This window comes from Mustela erminea, chromosome 20 (assembly GCF_009829155.1).
Source record: "Mustela erminea isolate mMusErm1 chromosome 20, mMusErm1.Pri, whole genome shotgun sequence".
Taxonomy (NCBI): Eukaryota; Metazoa; Chordata; class Mammalia; order Carnivora; family Mustelidae; genus Mustela; species Mustela erminea.
Window position 1 is genome coordinate 21,615,017 of NC_045633.1, and position 19,684 is coordinate 21,634,700.

Consider the following 19,684-nt stretch of genomic DNA (forward strand, 5'->3'; position numbering starts at 1 on the left):
GAGTCCAATAGCTCTCACTCCACAGTACTGATGGCAAGATCTCACATTAAGGTGCCCATAAAGCTTTTGGTCTCATGCACTATAAGGTTTACTTTCCTGAGGTGATAATATTAAAGGGTTACTCATGAAAAACATACACTTCCATCAGAAGTGGCAGTTGAATCATTTTTCTTAAAAAACTGTATTCTGGGGCGCCTGGGTGGCTCAGTGGGTTAAGCCGCTGCCTTCGGCTCAGGTCATGATCTCAGGGTCCTGGGATCAAGTCCCACATCGGGCTCTCTGCTCAGCAGGGAGCCTGCTTCCTTCTCTCTCTCTCTATCTGCCTGCCTCTCTGCCTACTTGTGATCTCTGTCTGTCAAATAAATAAAATCTTAAAAAAAAAAAAAACCAAAAAACTGTATTCTGGGGCGCCTGGGTGGCTCAGTGGGTTAAGCCTCTGCCTTCGGCTCAGGTCATGATCTCAGGGTCCTGGGATCGAGTCCCACATCGGGCTCTCTGCTCAGCAGGGAGCCTGCTTCCCTCTCTCTCTCTCTGCCTGCCTCTCCTACTACTTGTGATTTCTCTCTGTCAAATAAATAAATAAAATCTTAAAAAAAAAAAACTGTATTCTGGGAACCAAAGTGCTTCTCTAACTGATCTTCCTCTTTGGGTCCTTTGTGAACAATGTGTTCTTCATGCTGGTTATGATGTCTTAATAAATATTCACCTACTCCTAGTAACTCAACATAAGAACTTCAGGGTCATAATGAGTCCTCATGTATCCATCAGACACATCTTATCAGATATCAATTTCTATACATTCTATCTCCAAAAACACACCCCAAAAAACCTCATAATGTTAATTACCAGGCATCTGTGGAAGAAGGGAAACATGGTCACTGGATTACTGAAGACACTGTTTGCAAGTGATAAGGAACTAACTCCTATCAGCTTAAGGAGAAGTAGAATCTTTTGGTGAATGTAATTGCAAAGTCCAAAGTTCTTGCAAGTTTCAGGCAGGGCTAGATGAAGGGACCCAAATAATGATATCAGGACCTATATTTCTTTTTTTTTTTTTAAGGACCTGTATTTCTTATCTATTTTGTTTTTTCTGTTTGACTTCATTCAACAGACTGCCTCTCTCCACGTAGCAGACAAGATGTCCACCAGTAGCTCCAAACTCACATCCTCCTAGACTAGCAATTACTGGGCACAGAGAACTTCTCTCTACCAGTGATTTCTTTTTTAAACTTTTTTTTTTTCAAAAAAAATTTTTAAAAAGATTTTATTTATTTATTTATTTGACAGAAAGAGACACAGAGAAAGAGGGAACACAAGCAGGGGGAGTGGGAGAGGGAGAAGCAGGCCTCCCACCGAGCAGGGAGCCCGACGTGGGGCTCAGTTCCAGGACCCTGGGATCATGAGCTGAGCCGAAGGCAGATGCTTAACGACTGAGCTACCCAGACACCCTTCTTTTTAAACTTTAAAAAAGATTTATTTCCTTTTGGATGTGGGCACTGTGGGATGGCATAAAGTACAGAGACTTGCAATCTTTTAAGTAAACCCTACCCCTGGGGTCCTGGAATGGAGCCCAACATCAGGCTTCCTGCTCAGCAGGAAGCCTGCTCCTTTCTCTCCCACTCCCTCTGCTTGCGTTCCTGCTCTTGCTGTCTCTCTGTTAAATAAATAAATAAAATATTAAAAAATAAACCCTACCATGATATGGGGTTCAAATTCAGGACCCCAAGATCAAGAGTTGCATGCTTTATTGCCTAAGCCAGCCAGGCGCCTCTTGCAGTGTTTACTTATTAATTCCAGGCAAGGCTGTGCTCATTCCTTCTTGGACCTACACCCACATCTGAGCCAACTGCTCTGGATGAGAAAGTGGGATGTTCTGGTCATCCTGGGTCATCAACCGAATGCCCACCATGTGAGAATCCAGGGATGTACGTTATCAGCACGACTAAATAGAGGGGATTGGGGGAGTTTCCAAACAGATCCGAAGAATGGAAATGGGAAGGAATGTCCCTGAAAAAAACATCTAGTTACTGTGATCCACTACTTCTTCCATCATCTGAGTTGAACAAAGGATTGGAGAAGAAACACTTAAGACAAAAGGGTAGGTTAGCAAGCTGTTTTAAAAGTTAAGGTGAAGGATGCCTCCGTGGCTCAGTCGATTAAGTGTCTGCCTTCAGCTCAGCTCATGATCCCAGGGTCCTGGGATCAAGCCCCACATCAAGTCCCCCATCGAGCCCATTGCTCAGTGGGGAGTCTGCCTCTTCCTCTCCCTCTGCTTCTCCCCCTGCCCCTCTCTGTGCTTGTGTGCTCTCTTTCTCTCTCTCCCTGCATCAAATAAATAAATAAAGCCTTTAAAAAAAAAAAGATAAAAACTGCTGCACAACAAAGGAAACAGTCAACAAAATGAAAAGGCAGCCTACAAAATGAGAGAAGATATTTCCAAATGACATATCAAATAAAGGGCTAATATTCAAGATCTATAAAGAACTCAACATCCAAAGAACAAATAATCCAGTCAAGAAATGGGCAGAAGATGGGGCACCTGGGTTGCTTAGTGGGTTAAAGCCTCTGCCTTCCGGCTCAGGTCATGATCCCAAGGTCCTGTGATCGAGCCCTGCATCAGGCTCTCTGCTTTGCGGGAAGCCTGCTTCCTCCTCTCTCTCTGCTTGCCTCTCTGCCTATTTGTGATTTGTCAAATAAAAAAAATTTTTTAAAAAGGAAGTGGGCAGAAGACATGAACAGACAATTCTCCCAAGAAGACATAGAAACAGCCACCAGACACATGAAAAAATGCTCCACGTCACTTGTCATCAGAGAACTACAAATCAAAACCACAAGGAGATACTGCCTTACACCAGTCAGAATGACTAAAATTAATAAGACAGGAAACAGCAAATGTTGGGGAGACTACAGAGAAAGAGTAACACTCTTACACTGTTGGTGGGAATGTAAGCTGGAGCAGCCACTCTGGAAAACAGCATGGAGGTTCCTCAAGAAGCTGAAAATAGAGTTACCCTACAACCCAGCAATCACACTACTGGGTATTTAACCCAAAGATACAAATGTAGGAATCCGAAATGGCACGTGCGCCCGAATGTTTATAGCAGCAATGTCCACAACAGCAATGTGGAAAGAGCCGAGATGTCTGTCTATTGGCAGATGAATAGATAAAGAAGATGTCACACACACACACACACATGCACACATACAATGGAATATTACTCAGCCATCAAAAATGATGGATACTTACCATTTACATCAATGTGGATGGAACTAGAGGGTATTGTGCCAAGTGAAATAAGTCACCCAGAGGAAGACAACTATCATATGGTTCCACTCGTATGTGGAATATAAGAAACAGCACAGAGGACCATAGGGAAAAGGAGGGAAAACTGAATGGGAAGTCATCAGAGACGGAGGAAAACCATGAGAGACTCTTAACTATAGGAAACAAACTTGAGGGTTGCTGGAGGGGAGGTGGGGGGACACAGTAACTGGGTGATGGGCATGAAGGAGGGCACAGGATGCAATGAGCACTGGGTGTTATACACAACTTTTGAATTACTGAATCCTACATCTAAAACTAATGATGTACTATATGTTGGCTAAATTGAATTCAAATTTAAAAAATACAGAAAAATGATATAACTAGGAAATCTTCATTTTTTTAAAGATTTTTTATTTATTTATTTGACAGAGAGAGATCACAAGTAGGCAGAGAGGCAGGCAGAGAGAGAGAGAGGAGGAAGCAGGCTCCCTGCTGAGCAGAGAGCCCAATGCAGGACTCGATCCCAGGACCCTGAGATCATGACCTGAGCCGAAGGCAGCAGCTTAACCCACTGAGCCACGCAGGCGCCCCAGAAATCTTCATTTTTTTAACTCCTAGTGAAATAAACCTTTGCGACAATGATTATGAAAGAATGTTTAAACAATATGTAGGGGTGCCTGGGTGGCTCAGTTGGTTGGGCCACTGGCTTTGCCTTGGGTCATGATCCCAGAGTCCCCAGATCGGGTCCCACATCGGGGTCCCAGCTCCACAGGGAGTCTGCTTCTCCCTCTGACCTTCTTCCCTCTCATGCTCTCTCTCACTCTCTCTGTCTCAAATAAATAAATAAAATCTTAAAAAAAATATGTAATAAGTTGTTAGGGACCAGGATATTCACATAGTATCAGATTATATCACTTTACAGGTCACTTGTTAATTTCAAGGGGGAAATATACCATTATTCGAATTGCTATAATAAAGTCACTATGAGCAACTATCTTTTCCAGTGACACAAACTTTACCAAGTTATCAAATAACATCACTAATACCTCCAATGCCAATTCTATAGGATTTACTGAAGCCTTCTCTTTTTCCACTTCCGCCAGTGAGAAAACTGGTTCCCATTAGCCTCAGGATATTAACTTATATTTCTTCAGCCCTCAGCATGCAGCCCATTTCCCGACCCCATCAGGCTGCCTTCTAGGTTGGCCATGACAGGCTGCCCTGTCGTGCCACCTGGCCCTGTGCCAAGCTAGCTCTCCAGTCAGATCTCAGATGAGAACCGTTTGCACTAATATTTATGGGCTTGAGTCTCTAGACCAGTGGCTCACTACCATGAGACACTGGACATATGGAGACACTTTTAGTTGTCACAACTATGGGGAAACTACTGGCAACTAGACAATAAAGGCCAAGGGTGCTGTTGAACATTCCAGAGTGCACAGGACATGGCTGTGCAACAGGGATGGTCTGGCTCATGAAGTCAAAAGTGCCAAGACTGAGAACGGAATACATCAGATTAAGATGATACAGTACCACACACATCGTCTTTCCGAGTCTTGCTGACTTAAGAAGTTTCATTCAAGGACATCTATTGGGCATGGATTTAAGGAAAGTTGGCCTTCCCACCCTTCTCTGCTTCCTAGTACGCAAGCAGAAAGGGACGCCTATGCCCACCATGGGACCAGAACCCAGGACTCTGGGATTAAGAGTCTCACGCTCTACTGACTGCGCTAGCTGGGCACATGACTCTGTTATTTCTACTCAGAGAAGAGTGTAAATACCGTGGGTACGACCACCGGGATCGAGCTGGGGCACCAGGAGTCTTGGTTGAAGAAGAAACACACACAGTGGAGTGGGATTTGCCCCAAGTCTCCTGGTCAGCAGGTGGCTCAGGGACTGTGCCAGCCAGGGTCCTGAGGCAGGCGCTCAACCACAAAACCCACCCAGCAGTAGTGCACCCACCCTCCCTCCAAGCCAAGAACTCCTGTCCTCCCATAAGTTGTAGGTCCCAAAGGTGTTCCAGCGTACCCAAAGCCATTGGCCTCACAGAGTTGTTCATTCACTCATTGGACACCTACGGTAAGCATTACTGGCGATACAGCAGTTAACAAAATTCATTTTTTAAAATAGAAACAACAGAACTCCAGGCAGAAAATTACTCACAGTCCTAAGCCAGATCAAGTCAACATTATCACTGGCCCATGTCACCTTGATTCTCTCCAGGCACCCATTCAGCTCTGACCCTCACCTCTCTCAGGTACGATGTCTGCCCTCCACCTTCTCTGTTTACCTCTTGAGCTGCACACTTGGCGTTTTGCTAGTCTCCATCTTCTCCCCTTCCCTGCATGGTCCTGAGCATTCACAGCCTTTTACACCTGTTTCTTTTCTGGGCACTTGTGCAAAATCAGCTGGGGTTTGGGAGTTACTGTTTGTCTTAGAAGAAGTGGATCACATGCCTCTCACCCTGGTGTTGCGTATTCAATAGAGATAGACAGAGGTTCTTTTCAAGATTGAAGAACACAGTACTTAGCCAATTAATCTTGCACACGCATCAGTACTAAGACACACTCATACAGGCGTGGAGTGGATGTAGGAGTACCTTGTTCTTTCCCTTGACATTAGATACAAGTCTCTTTGCCTTGTGACTGGAAAGAAGAGTAAAACCTCACACTCTTACTTCAGGGTTGGTGGAAGCTTGAGTTCCACAGGTTTCCGTGGCACTTAGGCTGTACCTCCTCTTACAATGGAAAACTTCCAACACACACCTAAAGGATCATGCAGCCCTACCACGCAAGGTAGGACTCAAACCCACAATCCCTGGCTTAGGAGGCCAGTGCCTTATCCATTAGGCCACTGGGGCACCTACCAAGCTACCTGCTCTGGCTAGAAAGAGTTCCAGAGATTGGTTGGGGCAGTTACTCAAAACCGGTCTGAGTTTCTGTCGTGTTCCAACGCGCATTCAGGCCTTCAAGAACAGTCGAAACAGACGCCCCTCCCCCACGGAGCTTGGGTGCAGCCGGCGCAGTCGCCCTCCCCTGCCTGCGTTCCTGCGGCTCCTCGCACACCAGCTTCGCGGAGCCTGGCTCTTCCGTTTTCTCCAGAAGGAGTCCCACGCTCAGAAATGCACTGGATTCTCCCTTGGATGAATGGATTCAGAGAGCAGTAGGGCACTCGGGCTGGATCGGTCGGTAGGGCATCCAGCCTGGCCACCGGGCTGTGTGGTTGATCAGCTTCCAGTCCTCTCCAGGCCCAGCTTCACCAATGACCCTGCAGAGCGCGGGGCTGGGAGGAAGGAGGGCGGTGAGGCACCGCCACAGCGCGCAGTGGGGAGACGACCCCTCCAGACCTTCCGAGGCTCACCCTCAGGCCAAAGTCGGAGCGTCCTGCACCACACCGCCTGGGGCTGGGTGCCCCAACTCCAGCCTTGGCCAATGTCCAGGAGAGGGAGGGAGCCTGGAGGATTCTACCCTGGACCTCGCCTTTCCAGAGCCCCAGACCAAACCCCTTCCCTCGGGGCAGTCTGAAGCCGAAGGCTGGAGTATCCAGGACACACCCCCTGCAATTTTCCTTGAAATTCACGTATTCGCTGGGGTTTGTAATTTATCCAATGGTTAAATACATACATAAATAAATAAATAGAATCAACCAACCAACCAACCAATTAGCAAAATCGGAAGCCTCTCAAGATTCTCTCCCCATTCCCCTTAGAATTCCTGGGACCTCAGAGCCTCCGCTTGCCACATCTCCAAATTCATCCTTTATCATTCGTGCAACAGGATTACCTAACGTACAGTCCATATTCGAATTTCCTCCAATAACGTCCTTTATGGCCAAAAAAAATTAAATTAAATTAAACTTAATTTAAAAGGCCCGAGCCAAATCGGAGAGCACACACCGCATTCATTGAGGTGTCTTCTAATGCCCTTTGTGCCACCTGTCCTGGCAATCTGACCACAGGCCCAGAAGAGGAAGCGGCAGGCAAGGGCCTGGAGCTGCCATCGCTGAGACTTCAGAGGGCTGGGCCTGGGAGGGAGGGGACCGCCACTGAGAGAAACTAGGACGCTGTAGACATGGGGTCCTTTGTGGGGGGGGCTCACCCTTCCGGTGCAGAGGTCTCTGAACAGGCTTGCCTCTTACTTAAAATTATTTGCATTTTAGCAGATGATGGGATAAGGAGGAGCCCCGAAGCAACAAGTTTTCCAGAGGAGCAGGAGGCCCGTGGGGGGTGGGACTGGTGTATTTCTGTGCATCTTTCCAGGGCACAGATTCAAGGGGGAACTTGGGAGCAGGTCCTGGGCTCTGCCTTCATCTCGTCCTCTTGAGGAAATTGGCAAATGCCCTCGGTGTTGCCGCAGCTTGGCAGCCTGGGGATCCACGCAGTCCTCTGCCTTCCCACCCTCGTTTAAATGTGGCCAGGAACTTTTTTTGCTCTCCCGAAAGCGCTTCGCCACTTTGAAGTGCGCTTGTTTGTTTTAAATAGCCAACGTTTTCCGTTGTTTTTAGCTAGAAGTTTGGTCCCCCAAATCCTGCCCATTCGTGTTACTGGAAACCGCGAGTCTCTCCTCGAATGTTTTCCTTGGTAGTAATTTCCTTAAAGCTGTTAACAATTTTTTCAAACCAATAAATAAAGGTTTAAAAAGAAAAGAAAAGAAAAACTTTAGGACAGAGATGGTGGCCCAGGGAAATCTCCCTCGAGGACGTTGGGCCCTGGTCCATGGTTGCCCCGGAAAGTGGGGAACCTGCGCCCTTTGTGGGAAGCAGCTCTCAAGGACTGAAACTCTTTAGGGGTCAAAGTCAAACCCTACCTGGACTTCCAATCTCCTGGACCTCACAGCCTGACGTTCGAAGAGGGGCACAGGACCCCAGTCCTGACCGCACTCAGTCCCCAGACAGGAGCAGGGCAGGTGAGGGCGCCCAGGTGAGGGAGACGAGAAAAAATGCAGGGAGGAGGTGGGGAAAGAAAAGGGAAGAGGTGAGGAGGGCCCACCTCAAAGTGCGTCACCCCTCTTTCCCCCCCTCAGTAGGGCTGGCGGGGGCCACTGAGTGCCTCCGGGGGATGGCGGGACTTGCAATCTTCAAAGGGGTAGAGGGGAAGAACCATGCTTTTCTCGGATTCCCCTCCCCCAAACCGCCCCTGGACTACACTTGACGCAGCCCAGGGAGGAGCTTCCTGACCCGGGATGCCTACACCTCTGGAGCCTAGGACTCCAATTTAAGATTTTTAAAGCGCCCGAAATGAGCTGGAGGATTTTAAAGCTTTTCTTCTAATCTTCTCTTGCCTTGGTCCCGTTTCGTCGAAGGCTGAGGTCTGCCGACAGTTCCTCAACCTCTAAGAGGACGGTTTTGTACCAAAATGCAAGAGGGCTCGTCCGGGATTTGAACCCGGGACCTCTCGCACCCTAAGCGAGAATCATACCCCTAGACCAACGAGCCACGGGACAAGGTGTCTCCGGCTTTCTCTATGACCCAGGAGTTGCAGCGAGCGGGATTAAGGAAGTGACGCAAGGATAAGATTCGGATTTCAGACCTACAGGGAAGGGGTGAATTCAGGAGCCAGTGGGTGAGGAAGGAGCCCACAGAGTGGAGAGCGGCCCCGCATGCACCCCAGTCTGGTGATCCCAGCCCTCACATTACGAGTCCCCAGCCAGGCAGACGCGCCGCAGCGGGGTCACTTCGCAGACATTCCTCACTGCCGCGAGCGCGCTGGTCACACTCTGGGGAAAAGCCCAGCGAGAGGCCCCCAATTCCCCGAGCAACGTTGCCTGTCTCGATTCTAGGTCACTGGGACGCCTTGCGTGGAAAGGCTGCCCCCCTGTGGTGCATCCACACTGCTCCCCAATCATGCCCTGTTGAGTTTCGCGCTCCAAACCAAGAAAAGAAGCCGCCCAACGTGGGGCTCGAACCCACGACCCTGAGATTAAGAGTCTCATGCTCTACCGACTGAGCTAGCCGGGCACCGCTCAACCCCTACCGTCCATGGTGGAAGGTGATGGAAAGTAGTTTAAATAATGAATTGGATCCAAGAACCCAGGACAGGTCATTAGGGTCCCACAGGAGTTCCCCTCTGGAGTGAGAATGCAGCTAACCCAAGACTTCCCTCACCCCTCACCCCCCCACCCCCATAGCCTCTAGCTGGGGAATGGGCCTGGGCCCCGGTCCCGCAGAGGCAGACCTGGCATCAGGCACAGGACGAGCAGCCCCAGCAGCTAGGTGCAGGGGGGAAGAGCGATCTGGCCAGGGGAGAACGCCTAGGACAAGATGTACCAGTTAGGTTACCTACTGACCCCTTTGACGGACATCTGGATTATTTCTAGGTTTTTTTGTTTGTTCTTGACTTTTTTTTTTCTTTTTCTTTTCTTTTTCTTTTTACATCGGAGTACAGGTTTTTGTGTAAATATAAGTCTTCATTTTTCTGGGATAGATACCCAAAGGTGCAACTGCTGGGTCAGATGGTAGGTGTTCAGTTTTTAAAGAAACCTCCACAGTGTTTTCCAGAATGGCTGGACCGTTTTACATTCCCATCAACAATGCATGAGTAACCCAGTTTGTCTGACAAGATGTTCAATAGAAAGAGACAGCATTGAAGGTGCCTGAGTGTCTGAGTGGCTCAGTGGGTTAAGCCTCTGCCTTCCCCTCAGGTCATGATCTCAGGGTGCTGGGATTGAGTCTCCCACTGGGCTCTTTGCTTGGCAGGGAGTCTGCTTAGCTCTCTCTGCCTGTCTGTGATCTCTGTCAAACGAGTAAATAGAATCTTTAAAAAAGAGAGAGAGAGAGAGAGCATCAGTACCCTTGTTGCATCTCCAACCTTAAAGGCAATGTCAAGTTTTCACTAGCAAGTATGAAGTTTGCTGTAGTATTTTGTAGATAATTTTGGCAAGCTATGGGGTTTACTAAGCGTTTTAAAAGTCATGAATGGAAGTTGGATTATACTGAACACTTTTCCTTGAATTTGTTGCAGAGCAATAGACTCCAATGTCAAATCAACTTTGCACTCCCTAGGATAAAATCAACTTGGACATGGTACATTATTCTTCTTATATGTCATAAGATTTGGTTTGCTAACATTTTATGATTTTATATCCATTTTCATGAGTGAGATTATACGCTAAGTGGTTTTAAAATTATTTTTCATATTGTCTATGTTTTTTTTTAAAGATTTTATTTATTTATTTGACAGAGAAAGAGAGAGATCACAAGTAGGTAGAGAGGCAGTGGGGAGGGGTGGGAAGCAGAGAGCCCAATGCAGGACTCAATCCCAGGACCCTGAGATCACAACCTGAGCCAAAGGCAGAGGTTTAACCCACTGAGCCACCCAGGCACCCTGTTGTGGTTTTTGTTTTGTTTTGTTTTTTAATGTAGGCTCCATGCCCAGTGCAGAGGCTGATAGGGTGCCTGAGCTCAAAACTCTGAGAGCAAGTGTCAGATGCCCAACCTACTGAACCACCCAGGGGTCCCTGTGTCAAGTTTTGATATTAGAGTTGTGCTGGCCTCCTCAAATGTGTTGTGAGGTTCTGTGTTCTTCTTTTCTTTGAAAGATTTTGTGTGAGTTTGTTTCTTGAATATTTGGTAGCGTGCACCACTGAAGCCATCTGAGTCAAGATCTTCCTTGGAGGATAGTTTTTTATATTGATTCATTTTTTCCAAGATTTGCCTTCAGGATGTGTCATTACTCTCTATAGTATGCTTGTTTTCTGCCTCATTATTTTCACATCTTATTATTTTTTAAAAGATTTTATTTGTTTATTTGACAGCAGAGATCACAAGTAGGCAGAGAGGCAGGCAGAGAGAGAGAGAGGAGGAAGCAGGCTCTCTGCCGAGCAGAGAACCCGATGTGGGACTCAATCCCAGGACCCTGAGACCATGACCTGAGCAGAAGGCAGAGATTTTAACCCACTGAGGCACCCAGAAGCCCACATCTTATATTTTTTTACCTGTTCTAACTTCTTTGGGTTTATTTTTGCAAGTTCTTGCCATTAGTTTTTCAATCTTTCTATTATACGCATCTAAGGCTATCAATTTCCCTCTAAGTATGGCTTTAGCTATATCTTACAGGTTTTGATATGCAGTATTTTCATCATCATTTATTTCAAAGTATTTTTAAATCCCAGTGTAATTTCTTCCTTAACTCATGGAATTTTTAGAAGTGTGTTACTTAATTTGCAATCATATTGGGATATTTTAGGATTTTATTTATTTTTGTATTATTTATTCTGACCTATTTCTTAGCTTACTTTTTCTCCATCTTTTTTAACAGTTATATACATCTATTGAATTTTGTTTCATTTTTTGTGTATTTTTATTTTTAGAAGAATTTAGGTCTTTCATAATTTTAGATCATTTTACATAGCTTCTGTTCTCAAAGATATTTTAGTCTTCATTTATTATGCATAGTAAGAATAGTTGTATTATACCCTGTGTCTAATAAGCTTAGCATCTCTAATCTTTGTAATTTTGTTTCCATTGCTTGCTGTTCCTTGGTTATTGCTCATGGTGCCTTATTTCCTTGTTGTTTTTGTTTGTTTTGTGAGTTGCCCATTTTCCTTATAAATTTCTCCATGTAGGGGAATTCTGTGAGATCTAGAATAAAAGTGTATTTCTCCACAGACAATTGTTTACTTCTGCCAGGGGCTCAAGGACTCAAATACCATTAATTAATTTCGCACTTAAATTAAATCTTCTACTTGAGTTTTTTTTTTTCTTCCAGTTGGTCCTCACGTACACAGAATTGGATTATTCATGATCCTTGGTTCAGGGCACACCTCAAACTTACCACCCTAAACAAAAAGGAAGACCATGCCACTAACAGTTGCCCAACACCATGGTCCTCTGACCACTGCATTCTTCTGATTCCGTCTCTCCAGTGTCACCCCATCCTTCAGGTCCTGTAGGAGGCAGATGCTCTTGGCACACCTTGGCACTCTTCTTTCCACACATGCTGAAGGCATCTGCTGGAAAACACTTGGGACTCCATAGATGGACTTTCCCTGGGCCCCTGGGCCTGACAAAGGGGAAAAGGCTGGAGGACTCAATCCCATTCCCCTGAGTCCCACTTTCCTCTCAGCCCCCAGTTCTGAGGGAGAGTTTTATAGGAACTGGATGCCTGGAGGCATCGCAGCTCAAGGTTCTGCAGAACACATGTCCCCCCCTTGCAGAGTTCTTGAACCTAGTTTGCTAGGGCTTTAGTCACATGTATGAGAGATTCTCTAACACAGCTCTAAAATGTTAACATGTGTTTGACGTCAGGGCTGATGCGACAAGGAGTGGGGATATAACTAACTACATGCTATCATAGCCTCGATCAACAATGTGTCCACTATTGTTATTCAAAAGCTTAGATTTTCAAACCTCCCGGTGTTGGCAGGACCCGGTCCGCTCCTCTCGCCGCCAACGTGACCCCGGTCCGCACACACCCGGAGCCGCAGAAAAGGGCAGTGGGGACCTCACTGGGGCAGACACTGGGGGTCAGGGACGTGGCAGGGGCGGGGGAGGGCCCCCGGTGGCCTCGCCCAGGTGAGGAGTGCTTGGCGTCTGGAGCCCCCTCCTGCCAGGCTGCAAACGCCCAAAGCCCAAGACCTCTCCTCAAGCTCCTGGACTCCTGAGCCCGGGACTGGGGGGCCCAGAGAGGCCGCGCCAAAGGCGTCGGTCTGGAGAAGAACCAGATCCTAGTGCACAGGAAGGAAAGACCTCTTTCTCCCACCTGGGTGCCTCAAACTCCGACTGACAAAGTAGTAGGGAGACAGGGCTCTGGCGACAAGGCCCCAGTTAAATTTTGAAAGCAGCGGTGGGCGGCACTCAGCCAGCTCTAGGCCTTCTCAAAAACGACTTTTCCCGGGTCAAGCTTCGCCGTCTGACGCAGAGATCTCTCACCCGTACCGGGGAGACAAAAAAGTAGGGCTCGTCCGGGATTTGAACCCGGGACCTCTCGCACCCTAAGCGAGAATCATACCCCTAGACCAACGAGCCTCGCTGGAACTTCGCTCCAGGCTCCTCTTTATGACCGTTGTGGCATCCGGGGCGGGACCTGCAGAGCAGCCCAGGGATGGGACTCCGGCTTCAGACTAATGGAGAACCGCTAAATTCAAGAAACCCTGGACGTGGAGGGAACCCAGCGCTACCCGAGCCCACAAAGTGGGGAGCGGTTCCTGCAAGCCGGCTATACGGTGGCCTCCGCCGCTTCCGCGCGGTGCTGAAGCCCTGGCCGGGAAGGGCGGCCGGCTGGGCAGGCGGTCAGGGCGTCCCCGCGCCGCCCTTCGTCCTTCGGTGTCTCTGCAGGTGCTCCTCCCGGCCGCGGGCGCGCTGGAGCGGAAGCCGGTGAGCACTTCCCGGTCGGACCCGGCAACTGCACGGCTCAAAAACGGGGCGGCGGCGCGTGGAGGGTCCCCGCACCGAGGTCACTAGGAAGCCCACTTTGGAAAACGCTGCACCCCTCCCCCCACGGTGTGGCACCCAGTGGGTGCTTACTAAACGCGTGCGAAGGGCATGAAAGAAACAGCCACCACCATCTGCCTCCGCCCCGTGTCCCCCGGGCCTCCAGGCTACGTTGCTCTCTCCCGCCACTGGCAAGGTCAAACCAAGAAGTCCGGTTTCCGACGTGGGACCTACATCCCAAGAGGCTGACGTTGAGTCGCTTTGTCATGCTGACTAAACCAGCAGTCCCGCTCTGGGTGCCCTCGGAAGGGAGGAGCTGACCCCTGGAGGGACGTGGATCAGGCCACCAACAAGACTCCGCCCCAGGACGACTCAGGGTTGCCCTCCCCTCCTCAGCAGGACCAAGAGGCGGGTCTTCTGCTCCTCATATAGTGGCGAGGACAAGGACCAGAGGGACTGCATCCAGGGGTCGGGTTCTAGGCATTCTGCTGTCTCAGTGTCCTTCCCCGCGTTCAGGAGTGACCCAACCCGAGATCTGGGCTAGCAGGTTCGCTTCGTACTGTCTGACCACCATCCCTCCCGATCCATGGCGCGAATTTCCTAGCGCTCTCATCTAGGAAGGCCCCGGGGAACCGAAGTTCTACCAGCCGAATCCCGAGTCTCTCTCCTCGCTCCCCTCCCCAACCAAAAAAAAAAAAAAAAGCCAACTGAAGTAAGAGTAGGCCTCACCCGGAACTTAAGCGGGGATCATCTCGAACTAAGACTATCTGTACCCTCGGGCACCCAACCTCCTCCTACTTCCCGTAGTAGTCTCCTTTAACCTCGTCACCGCGGGACCCAGCCTCAGGAGACATATACAGTCTGTGTCTCCCGGAGTCCTACGACCCTCAGGGGCTGGGTGCTGTTCTCCGCGGAAGACGAGGCAGGGAAAAAGGGCTCGCTCGGGATTTGAACCCGGGACCTTTAGCGCCCAAAGCGAGAATCATCCCAGTAGACCAACGAGCCGCCCCGCTCTGTTTCCTTCCCCTTCTGTGACTGACGCACGCGGAAACGCCGATCTCACCCTGGTAGCTCAATTGTTAACGTGTGCACCTGCGAAGCCGGCACCACAAGTCCGCGGGTTCGCGGCTGCTGTCAGGTTTCAGACTGAGGGTTCGTTCTGCCACCTAAATCAACAAGCTCATCAACCGCTGCAAGTGCGACCGCGAGCCGGCCCAGCTGCAGGAAGGCCGCACAGGGGCAGCTTTCCAAACCACCGCTTCCCACTCATCTGGATCGCGGCAGCGCTCGGGGGAGGGCTGGTCTCCAGCCCTAGCTGGGATCCAGTGAAGGAAAGAGAATCTCAGGGTGAACTGTGGGGGGCACAGCTCGCCCGCAGTGGGTCGCAAACCGGGAACGTTGCTCTGCCCACAATCGCCAGCCCTTATCATCCTGGGCTGAAGCCCTCTAAACTGCCCTGGAACCGGAGGACAACAAATACGGACTTGCCAAACTACTGAACATTAGGAACTGGGACCTCCTAAGTCCCTCTTCTTGACTGATACCAAACTTTCCCCCAAAAGAGCCATGAGGACTGGAGCAACAATAGCGTTGCTGAGCAGAGGGGAGAGGTTGGCAGTAACAGGAGTTTTCAGGGGTATAATCCTCCCTTAGAATGCAAAAGGATCAAATCCCAGCCGGAGGAGCCTAGGTTTTTAGACTTTCTAGTCTGTTAATTAGGGACAGCCTGCTGTGTTCCCAGGGGAGGAAAACCCCTGTAGAATTCCATCCCTGGGCTCTTGGTAACAAGGAGCAAGGAAGCCCTTGGTGTCAGCCTTAAAGGGTACTGGTCCTTGCCCTGTCCTGGGCGTGGGTGCTGGAATGGCTACTCTCCCTGTTCTCGAGAACAGTAGTCCAGAAGCACCCATGGGAGGCCACTCCTGGTACAAGGGGCAGATGTTCTGAGGGCAGGAACCAAGCATGGCTTCCTGGGGGAGCAGGAACCTCACACATTGTGCACCCAACAGGGCACTTTTCAGGCAGGAGTGGATAGCTGGGAGCAGAGAAATAACCTGTGTGGGCGGGAATCCTCAATGCCTTCAGTGGACCGCAACCGGCAATGAAAGTTCTGACTAATGGGAGGCTCAAAGTCTCAGTCTCAAGGGTCTGTTCTAAGTGCTTTACATAAAATATAAGTAATTGAATATCCAAGACAAATCTGAGTCATGAGCTGTGATCATCCCCACTTAACAGATGGATGAACTGACCCCTGAGAGACTGGGTTTTGGGGGTCCAGATCTGTGGAGTCTAGTCCTGTAACCCTCCTGCAGTCCTAAAAGAACTGCCCAAGATTTGTGTTCTGCACCTTGCACATCTCGAGGAAGGCTCAAGACCCCAGATGGCAAGCCATGGAAAATCCCAGTGCAGGCTCTCTCCAGGAAGTAGAGTCCCCCTGAGGCTGAGATTCAGGGATGGAGTGTGTGCAGCAAAGTGTGGATGCAGGGTTTAGGGACAAGGGACAAGGGTCAGCTCTGTGGATCCACGCTGACACATAGGACCTTGACGATGGTGCAGGGGGGAGTACCAGCAACTCCCTCCCCACCCTCCTTTCAATCCCTTTGCTTTCCATTGTAAAATTAAGGGACCTATAATCAGGACCCACCATTCCACCCCTCCCAAAAGTGTCTGTGTGCAAGAGAAGGGCTTGTCAGGGATTTGAATCCAGGACTTCTCACTCCCAAAGCAAGTTGTGCGCCCCCAGATTAACAAATCCCTCAAGGTCATCTGCCGCTCATCTCTCCATGGAAGAAAGTGGTCTTGACACTGGTTCTGTGAGACCTGGAGCCATCCACTCTTCTGGGAATCACTGGCTGGGCCAGGCTCTCAGGCTGAGGCTTTGAGGACAAGTACAACATTAGGGCTGTGGACCAAGACATCTCCTGGATGCTGGAGGGGGTCCCTGGAGAGAGGCAGTGCCAGGCTAGAGTAAGGAAGGCAGGCACAGGGAGAGTAGGGCCTCCTGCATGTGGGTGCAGAGAGCAGAGGGCCCCAGAAATTGGCCCTTGTCACTGGGGTCAGGTTTCATGTTAAATGTATCTGTCCCTTATTTCCTGAATTGTCCTCCCCATACCTGGGCCCCCGGCCTTCTCTCTCCGTCCCTCCTTCTTGCCCATCCCTCCTGGCAGGGCCAGGGGGTTGCGCAGGGCTACTGGGGGTAGGGAAGGCAGCTCACTCTGTGGGTCTGAATAGAATATGTCTGGAAAATGCCAGGAGGCCCCGTCTTGGGGTATCTTCTGAATTATTTTCTTGTATGGGTTCCAGGTTGGTCCGGGCCTCACAACAGATGGTAAGATTTTTTCAAGCTGGGAGCCCAGAGTGTCTAGGTGAAGGTCTCAGTTAAAACCCCAGGTCCAGAGCCTTAAAAGGTGGGTCCAAGGAGGACTTCGGGCCATGTCCCTCAAATAAGAGCCTCAGCGGACCCTCCTCCAAGGGCAGCAGCCTTAGTGGGAATAAGAGTAGGGGAATCTCAAAAGGAAGCAGAACTTGGCCTAGAAGCAGGTGGACCAGCCCTGGTCCTAGTTCGCTCTCCACCTACTTACCAGACTGTGGGAGCCTCTGGGGTCAGGGGTCAGGTGTGAGTCCATGCTGAGAGGAGAAGATTGGCCACTGTCTCTCCACTGGGGCTCTGGAGTCTGAACTGTCCTGAGGCCCTTTGCTCACAGAGAAGATGGTGGTCGTGGAGGAGACTTAAGGATGCTGGAAATCTAAGTCTATTCTTCTGGCAGAAGCAGGGTGTGACAGTAGACCCTCAGTTAGTGGGACAATGAGACACTGTCTCCTGGGTCAGGGTCCCTTCCTGCCTGACCCTCTGCCCACTCCCCTTCTTATCTGGAGACAGATCATCTGTTTGTCTGGGTTCCCAGGTGCAGTCTGACAACTGTAGCACCCATGCATAGACAAGGTGTAGGATATGAATCTCCTTTAGTATGAGGTGCCGGAGGCCCTACCCACCGAGCCTGACTGACCCAGAGTGACCTGATGCCTACAAGTGAGGCAGGGAGACTCAGTCCATAGGGGGAAAGCTTAGATTCATCTATACAGACCTGCCCCTCCAAGCTTGGCTCTGCCCATCTATGCTGAAGCCACCACCATCCCTAAAAATTAAAACTCCCAAGGCAGAGAAAGTGCCTCAGACTGTCTCCCTTGAAGGTAAAAGTTACACCCAAGTACCATGCTTTCTGATGCAGTGAGCAACCAGGAGATTTGTTTTCTCAGGAAGATCTCTCTCAAGAGAGAGTTGGAAACTTGTTGAGGCCCAAAATGCAGAGCCGCCCAGCGTGGGGCTCGAACCCACGACCCTGAGATTAAGAGTCTCATGCTCTTCCGACTGAGCTAGCCGGGCAACAGGAACATGCCTTCAGCGCTCTGTCCTTTGTTCTGAGGCCTCAGGTGACTCAGCTGCAGAGTTTTTGGGGATGCGATCCGAGGACAGGGAGGACCTGCACCCCCAACCCAGGACCGGGAACTGGATTCCAATCCTTGAACCACAGAAGACTCGCCCACGCCGCGGTGGCGGAGGAACCAAGCCACCCCCTCCAACCCCACGCTTGGGGCGTGGTTTGCGGTCTGGGCTCGCTGATTCTCCACATTGTGGTGGGACAAGGGGCCACGTCGGTCCGATGGCACAGGGGGAGGTTCCCAGTTCTCCCCAGACCTCGTTCCTTCCCACCAGGGTCCTTCTGCCCCCTCCGCGCGTTACCGAGTGAAGGACACCTCTCCAGCAGGAAAAAGCCGCATCGACCACCTCTCCAGTGCTGGGGACTAAAAGGGGGAGACACCTTCCCGGCTCGCCCCCACCTGACGCCAAGAGAATCTGGACACTTGGGGACGGCCGAGACTCGGGCGCAGGGACGGTAAGCCCCCAAAACAAGCACTGTACCTTAAACCAAGAGGCCAGAACGAAGACGACGGATTCGGTCCTTGGTGACCCACCTCGGCGCAGGGTACGGGGCATTTGGGCAGTTTCCCCTGATACCACAAAGTGGAGGGTGAGAGTCGGCGCGATGCCCCGGTGTCCCCGGGCCATTCCCGGAGATGCACACGCCAGAGGCTTCCAACCACCGAGGAACGGAAAACGGTGCAGCAGGGACTCGGGCGGCTGAGCAGCTGGGGCGGCCCCGGGACCCGACGGGCCACACAGCGCCCCGCGCCCGACCCACACCGGGCGCGGGGTGGGTGAGAGGTGCCGGGACTCTGCACCTGCCCGGCGCCCTAAACAAACCAGCAGCACAGCCAAACGCCAGAACAGATGTCTCCAAAAAGCAAGGGCGCGCAAGACACTTGGCGCTACCCACCGGCTCCCCGCCTGAGCGTGGATAGGGGCGGGTCCTGACGGGGGAGCCGGCGCCTTAGGGGTGCGCCCCGGTGGCCTAATGGAGAAGGCACTGGCCTCCTAAGCCAGGGATTGTGGGTTCGAGTCCCACCTGGGGTAGAATGGCTACGTTTTGGCACTCCTGAGTGGTTTCTGTTGTCAAAGACTGTTGTCAGCCACGACTCCACGCTACACCTCTTAGGACACCCGAAGCTGGGACAGGGGCCTCTGCCTTTAGTTGGTTTTAACCTGAACAAAGCCTACATTTTGAGAAAGCTGACCTGGGGAGGGTGCCCAATCCATTGTTCTCGGGACTGCACCAGCTGCAGGAGTGCCACGAAAGAATGGGCAGGGGGTTGCACTCTCCCGAGTATAACATAGGCAGCACCACTCTTGCTGGTCCTCTAGTTCCAGGGGGTGCATGAACCCGGAAAGGAACTGAGGGGAGGAGCATCGGCTTCTCCCATTAGCTGATTTTCTCAGCGATTCCCTGACACTCTGAGCAATAAATGAGCCAAGCACTGCTGATCTGATCTTTAGGTGGGTGCCTTGGAACCAAGAACCCTTTCTGAGGTTGGGGGGAAAAGCCAGCGTGGAGCTCCAAACCCAGGCTGGGAGAGAGCTTTGCAGTCTTCTGAGTGAGCTAGCCAGACACGGAAATTTTCTGTGGTTCTTTCTTTATGTCAAGGGGGAGCCTCCGC

At 50.6% G+C, this 19,684-nt stretch overlaps 5 non-coding genes across 5 annotated transcripts; 1 reads left to right on the forward strand and 4 right to left on the reverse strand.

The window, feature by feature from the left end:
• Positions 1 to 8,626: 8,626 nt before the first annotated feature.
• Positions 8,627 to 8,698, reverse strand: TRNAP-AGG. The gene has a single exon. It is a non-coding gene; the product is annotated as a tRNA-Pro (tRNA).
• Positions 8,699 to 9,147: 449 nt separating this feature from the next.
• On the reverse strand, positions 9,148 to 9,220 carry TRNAK-CUU. The gene has a single exon. It is a non-coding gene; the product is annotated as a tRNA-Lys (tRNA).
• Positions 9,221 to 13,156: 3,936 nt separating this feature from the next.
• TRNAP-AGG lies at positions 13,157 to 13,228 on the reverse strand. Its single transcript has one exon. It is a non-coding gene; the product is annotated as a tRNA-Pro (tRNA).
• Positions 13,229 to 17,941: 4,713 nt separating this feature from the next.
• On the reverse strand, positions 17,942 to 18,014 carry TRNAK-CUU. The gene has a single exon. It is a non-coding gene; the product is annotated as a tRNA-Lys (tRNA).
• Positions 18,015 to 19,030: 1,016 nt separating this feature from the next.
• On the forward strand, positions 19,031 to 19,103 carry TRNAR-CCU. The gene has a single exon. It is a non-coding gene; the product is annotated as a tRNA-Arg (tRNA).
• Positions 19,104 to 19,684: the final 581 nt, after the last annotated feature.